At 42.6% G+C, this 7438-nt stretch overlaps 1 pseudogene; it reads left to right on the top strand.

Moving 5' to 3' along the window:
- Positions 1-5911, top strand: part of LOC144242586 (lathosterol oxidase-like) — a 13706-nt pseudogene extending 7795 nt beyond the window's left edge.
- Positions 5912-7438: the final 1527 nt, after the last annotated feature.

The following is a 7438-nucleotide window of genomic DNA, read 5'->3' as shown; positions in this document are numbered from 1 at the left end:
TCTCTAAAAAAAAAAAAAAAAAAGCCACAAACTATGTGACTGCTATGGTAGGCAGGATAATAGTGCTCTAAAAATGCCCATGTCCTAATCCTCAGAACCTGTGAATATATTATGTTATAAGGCAAGGAAGAATTAAAGTTGTAAACAGAACTGAGGTTGCTAATGAGCTATCTGAAAAATAGAAGATCATCCAGGATTACTTGGATGGGCCCAATGAAATCACAAGGGTCACTAAAAGTGGAAGAAGCAGAAGAGTTAGTATTACAGTGAAGTGATGTAGGAAAGACTTAAAAAGCCATTTCTGGCTTTGAAGATAGAAGAAGGGGGAGGCCACAAGCCAAGGAATGCAGGTGGCCTCTAAAAGTTGGGAAAGGTAAGAAAATGGACATTCTTAGAGCCTCCAGAGGGACACAGTTATGCAGACACCTTGATTTTATTTTTTTTTTTTTCAATATTTTATTTATTTTTGAGAGAGAGATAGAGACAGCATGAGCAGGGAGGGTCAGAGAGAGAGGGAGACACAGAATCTGAAGCAGCTCCAGGCTCTGAGCTAGTTGTCAGCACAGAGCCTGATGCGGGGCTTGAACCCACGAACCGTGAGATCATGACCTGAGCTGAAGCCAGACGCTTAACCAACTGAGCCACCCAGGTGCCCCGATTTTATTTTTTATTTATTTTTTTAATGTTTTTATTTTATTTCTGAGAGAGAGAAACAGCATGAGCAGGGGAGGGTCAGAGAGAGAGGGAGACACAGAATCAGAAGCAGGCTCCAGGCTCTGAGCTAGCTGTGAGCACAGAGCACGATGCGGGGTTCGAACCCACGAACTGTGAGATCATGACCTGAGCCAAAGTCGGACGCTGAACCGACTGAGCCAGCCAGGCGCCCCGCAGACACCTTGATTTTTGCCCAGTGAGACCCGAGATTTCTGACCTCCAAAACTAAAAGATAATAAATATGTGTGGTTTAGACCATTAAGTCTGTGGCAATTTGCTACAGCAGCAATAAAAACAAACACAGCTGCCCTTCCAGTTTCCGGTTCTGCATGTAAGGAGCCTAAAAGCTGCCACAACATCCTCATGAGAAGTAAAAAGCTGAGCAAACTGAAATATCGACATTTCCAGGATATGTAAGAGAGGTGAGGACACAAAGCAGACCACTTCCCCAGTGACTGAAAAGACCTACAGCAAATATAGAGATAACAATTTACTGAACTAGACACTGACAAGTGGACACTTCCTGTGTCACGAACCAGTGCTGGGGAAGGAAAATCGGAAGTGTAACTGACATGCTGCTGGAAGCTCAGTGTGGACAAGTCTGAGAGTTAAAAACCCTATGGAGATCCAGCCGTCAGGAGGCCCCATGACTTTGTGAGATTTACTTCTAGGAGCCTGACCATGTTCCTACATGAAATGTCTAATGAAAAAGCCCTAGTGCTTCCAGCAGTGGTAGGTGGGGCTAGAGAAACCATTCTGGAATATTCCAGAGCATCCAGTTCTTCTTAACTGAAGAGACCTGTTCTCTCTCGGTAGACACCAGTAAAGCAGAGCCTAAACTGTCGGGCTATTATCAGAGCATACCAAAAGGCCAAAGAGACAATTTGAAGAGGCCGAACAAGCACCAAATCCAGGCAGGGATGTTAGAATGATCAGGCCGGTAATTTAAAATGGTCTGATTAATATGCTAAGGGCTCTAATGGATAAAGTAGACAGCACGTAAGAACAGAGGNAAAAAAAAAAAAAAAAAGCCACAAACTATGTGACTGCTATGGTAGGCAGGATAATAGTGCTCTAAAAATGCCCATGTCCTAATCCTCAGAACCTGTGAATATATTATGTTATAAGGCAAGGAAGAATTAAAGTTGTAAACAGAACTGAGGTTGCTAATGAGCTATCTGAAAAATAGAAGATCATCCAGGATTACTTGGATGGGCCCAATGAAATCACAAGGGTCACTAAAAGTGGAAGAAGCAGAAGAGTTAGTATTACAGTGAAGTGATGTAGGAAAGACTTAAAAAGCCATTTCTGGCTTTGAAGATAGAAGAAGGGGGAGGCCACAAGCCAAGGAATGCAGGTGGCCTCTAAAAGTTGGGAAAGGTAAGAAAATGGACATTCTTAGAGCCTCCAGAGGGACACAGTTATGCAGACACCTTGATTTTATTTTTTTTTTTTTCAATATTTTATTTATTTTTGAGAGAGAGATAGAGACAGCATGAGCAGGGAGGGTCAGAGAGAGAGGGAGACACAGAATCTGAAGCAGCTCCAGGCTCTGAGCTAGTTGTCAGCACAGAGCCTGATGCGGGGCTTGAACCCACGAACCGTGAGATCATGACCTGAGCTGAAGCCAGACGCTTAACCAACTGAGCCACCCAGGTGCCCCGATTTTATTTTTTATTTATTTTTTTAATGTTTTTATTTTATTTCTGAGAGAGAGAAACAGCATGAGCAGGGGAGGGTCAGAGAGAGAGGGAGACACAGAATCAGAAGCAGGCTCCAGGCTCTGAGCTAGCTGTGAGCACAGAGCACGATGCGGGGTTCGAACCCACGAACTGTGAGATCATGACCTGAGCCAAAGTCGGACGCTGAACCGACTGAGCCAGCCAGGCGCCCCGCAGACACCTTGATTTTTGCCCAGTGAGACCCGAGATTTCTGACCTCCAAAACTAAAAGATAATAAATATGTGTGGTTTAGACCATTAAGTCTGTGGCAATTTGCTACAGCAGCAATAAAAACAAACACAGCTGCCCTTCCAGTTTCCGGTTCTGCATGTAAGGAGCCTAAAAGCTGCCACAACATCCTCATGAGAAGTAAAAAGCTGAGCAAACTGAAATATCGACATTTCCAGGATATGTAAGAGAGGTGAGGACACAAAGCAGACCACTTCCCCAGTGACTGAAAAGACCTACAGCAAATATAGAGATAACAATTTACTGAACTAGACACTGACAAGTGGACACTTCCTGTGTCACGAACCAGTGCTGGGGAAGGAAAATCGGAAGTGTAACTGACATGCTGCTGGAAGCTCAGTGTGGACAAGTCTGAGAGTTAAAAACCCTATGGAGATCCAGCCGTCAGGAGGCCCCATGACTTTGTGAGATTTACTTCTAGGAGCCTGACCATGTTCCTACATGAAATGTCTAATGAAAAAGCCCTAGTGCTTCCAGCAGTGGTAGGTGGGGCTAGAGAAACCATTCTGGAATATTCCAGAGCATCCAGTTCTTCTTAACTGAAGAGACCTGTTCTCTCTCGGTAGACACCAGTAAAGCAGAGCCTAAACTGTCGGGCTATTATCAGAGCATACCAAAAGGCCAAAGAGACAATTTGAAGAGGCCGAACAAGCACCAAATCCAGGCAGGGATGTTAGAATGATCAGGCCGGTAATTTAAAATGGTCTGATTAATATGCTAAGGGCTCTAATGGATAAAGTAGACAGCACGTAAGAACAGAGGGGTAATGTAAGCAGAAAGACGGAAATCCTCAGAAGGAGCCAAAAAGAAATGCTATAGATCGAAAACACAACATAAAGAGTGCCTTTCATGGGATTACTAGTAGAATGGACACAGTCTGTGCTTAAGGAGATCTCAACAGATACCTCCACAACTGAAAAGGCAGAATGAACAAAGACTCAAAAAAAAAAGAAAAAAAAAGGCAAAATAAAAACACATAACAAACTATCTAAGGACTGTAAGGCAGCTACAAAAAAAAAAAAAGTAACACATACATAGAGGGAGTGCTAGAAGGAGAAGAACGAGAGAAATGAATCAAAGAAATATTACCCAAACAATAATGACTGAGCATGACCTGAAACTAATGTCAGACACCAAAAGATAGATCCAGGAAGCTCAGAGGACCTCTCGAAGGATAACCAACCTAAAAATTACACCCAGGCATATATTTTGAAATTAGAGAAAAGATCTTGGAAGAAGCTGTGGGAGGGAGATGGAGGGAAGTCTTACCTACAGGGGAACAAGAGTAAGAATTACATGCAACTTCTCCTCAGCAACCATGCAAGCTAAGAGAGTGGAGTAAAATATATAAAGTACAGGCATACCTCATTTTACTGTGCTTCATACATACTGCATTTTCCAAATGAAAGGTTTGTGGCCAACCCACATAGAGCAAGTCTACTGGTGCTATTTTTCCAACAGCAGTTACTCATTTCATGTCTCTGGGTCACATTTAGGTAATTCTTGCAGTATTTCTAACTTTTTCATTATTATATACTTGTTATGGTGATCTATGATCCGTAATTTTTTTTATTATTTGAGGAGGAAGCAGGGCAGAGGGAGAGAGAGAATCCCAAGCAGGCTCCATGCTCAGCGTGGAGCCCAATGTGGAGATTGATCCCACGACCATGGAATCATGACCTGAGCCCGAATCAAGAGTCAGATGTTCAAACAACTGAGCCATCCAGGCACCCCATGATCTGTGATCAGTAATCTTTGATGTCACTATTGCAATTGATTTGGGGTGCCACAAACCATGGACATATAAGACAGCAAACTTAGCTGATAAATGTGTGTTCTGATTCCTCTACTGACTGGCCATTCCTCCATCTCTCTCCCTCTCCTTGGGCCTCCCTATTTGCTGAGACACAAGAATATTAAAATTATGCCAATTAATAACCCTGCAGTAGCCTCTAATGAAAGGAAGAGCCACACATCTCTCACTTTAAAAGCTAGAAATTATTAAGATTAGTGAGGAGGCCTGTCAAAAGCTGACACAGGCTGAAAGCTGGGCCTCTTACACCAAACAGAGAGCCAAAGAAAGGGAAAGTTCTAGAAGAAATTAAAGTGCTATTCCAGTGAACATGTGAATGATAAGGAAGCAAAACAGCTTTGTTGCTGATATGAAGAAAGTTTCAGTCTGGATAGAAGATCAAACCAGCCACAACATTCTCTTAAGTTGAAGTTTAATCCAGAGCAAGGCCTTAACTCTTCAATTTCGTGAAGGCTGCCAGTGGAGGAAGCTGCAGAAGAGAAGTTTGAAGCTAGAAGACGTTGGTCCATAAGGTTTAAGTAAGGAGAGCAGCCTATGAGACGTCTCCACAGAGGACAAATTGGTGGCGGACCTTCTCTAGGGGCAAAGATGTACCTTAACTCAATGATGCAGATTATTATTTTTTTACACCATACATCTATCCAGCCTTACAGTCTGAGGATGGCCTCGTCTGATAAAACTACCAGTATCCTAACTGTAACAAATCTTGCTGCTTATGTCTTTTATTTCATATTTGCAACACTGAGCTTTTTGTCTGTGATCATTAATTAATAAAGAACCCACATTTTTAAAAATGTTTATTTATTTATTTTGAAAGACTGGCAGGGAGAGAGAGTGGAGAGACTGGAGAGAGGGAGAGAGAATCCTAAGCAATTTACACACTGTCAGCATAGAGCCCAATGCAGGTCTTGATCTTATGAACTGTGAGATCATGACCTGAGCCGAAATCAAGAATAGGACCCTTAAATGACTGAGCCAACCAGGTGCTCCAAGCATCCACAATTTTTAAAGAACCAAGTCTATAGACAGATTATGCTTCCTGTCCAATTATCGCCATGGATTAATATTCCCACTGTTTCACCATTCTCGCTAGAGTTGAGAGATTACAACAAATTATATGATGACACTGAAGAGTTTCCAAAGTGGCTGGTTTTGGATCACTGTTAGTATTCTGTCCTTCCCCTTCTTCACTGACATGCTGCCCTACTGGATTAATGGAGGCCTTCATCACACACTTGTGTTTAAGCACATACACAAACCTCACCATCTCTGGCAGATTCCAAGTCCATTTGCAAGTCATGCTTTTTACCCTACGGATGGCTTCCTTCGGAGTCTACCTTGCACATATACCCTTTTACCTTTCTATTATACAGGTAGGTTTATCTACGCTTGTACATCTTCGTCAATAGCTGACGTGGGTTCCTAAGTGGCAGAGACAGTAGAGTCACGTCTCAAGTTCATGAGACCCGCTGGAATCTTGATGCTTCCATGGGTGATCTCAGAAGACTCAAATAACGTATTTTGAACCCATTTTCATCAGCACTACAATGGGCATAACAACGTTTCCTAGGCAAGGTTTTTGTATGAGTTGTAGGAGATGAGAAGTACTTGACATAGAATAAGTGTTCAGTAAGTCACAGAACATCATGGTATTCTTTTTATTAAAAGAAGTAACATGTATGTGTTGCCTCAAAAAATCATCACGTGAACTGAAACAGTCCCAGGTTTTTCTAGCCTGGGGTATTTTATGTTACAACTGAGACATGACTTTTTTTCCCCGCTTGCTACTTTTCCCTTTCAAGATCTCCTTCCTCTTCCAGCACAGAGAGAGGCCTGAAGAGTATGCGCAGGTCACTCACCAGCCCTTGAGCCTGCTGGCTGGGCTCCCTCACTCCCACTGCCGGGACCCAGGCTTCAGTCCAGGTGCTCCTCCGCTGTGGTCCCTCCTCGTACAACGGTCACCAGGCAGCTAGCCCTGTGGCTCTCTCAGGGCTGGTGCTGCCACGTGGACTCAATGCGGGCAACCCATTCCTCACCTTGTTCATCTGCTGGACCTCAGAGCTGTTTGTGATGCTTGGATCAGTGCCCTTCCTGCTGCTGTCAGACGTGCTAGCCTTGCCACAGCTCATCTGCTTCCAGCTGCCTTGCCCTGTATCCAACCAGATGCTCCAGTCTGTCCCTTTCCCCAGGCAACCCTGAGGGACTCCACTCCAGAGCACCGGATAACACCCACGGTGCTGGTTTCACTAAACCTCTACTCCAGTTTCAATCCATGAAATACTACATGTGATCTTAACAAAAGGAGGTTACCTTAGTCTCAGTCACTAAAACGGCTCTAGGAAATATTTCTCTATTTGTGTATTTCCATTCTGTATTACAGCTTTCTCCCCTAATATAGTACGTGGCTATAAAGGAGTGGGTACAAATGTGGTCCAATTTATTGTTTCATGCAATAAATATGGATTTAATGTTTTATTATACCTTGCTGCTAGTGTAAAAATTTACCTCTTATAATAGCATACTTCATTATTTTTGAAGTTGCCAAGGTGATTTTTTATTTTATATAGTTGATAACTTTATTTTGCAATTGACAGAAATAATTTCAAACTAGAATATGCCTTCTCCACAAAGCAAATAAATAGTATTTTCAAGTGAATAAAAAGAAAGAATAGGCCTCAAATAAAAGTAGAATAATAGAGAGGATCATGTTTCAATTTTATAGTCTTTCTGTCCACGGTACAACATTTGACTTGTAACCTTCCTTTTATGTTCACCATCTGCATACCGCTAGTGAGATGGGTGCAGGTCGTTTGGATCTATAATATTAAGTATGAACATAACATCTAAATAGAATGAGCCCAGTCCAGGGCAGTGGACTAGAAGTCATATAATTTCTATCTCCCAGTCACTATTCATTTGTTATGTCCTTGAGCAAATCAT

This window comes from Crocuta crocuta, unplaced genomic scaffold (genome assembly GCF_008692635.1).
Source record: "Crocuta crocuta isolate KB4526 unplaced genomic scaffold, BGI_CrCroc_1.0 scaffold36, whole genome shotgun sequence".
Lineage (NCBI taxonomy): Eukaryota > Metazoa > Chordata > Mammalia > Carnivora > Hyaenidae > Crocuta > Crocuta crocuta.
Note: the sequence above shows the minus strand (reverse complement) of the source record. Positions and strands in the feature narration are given on the sequence as shown.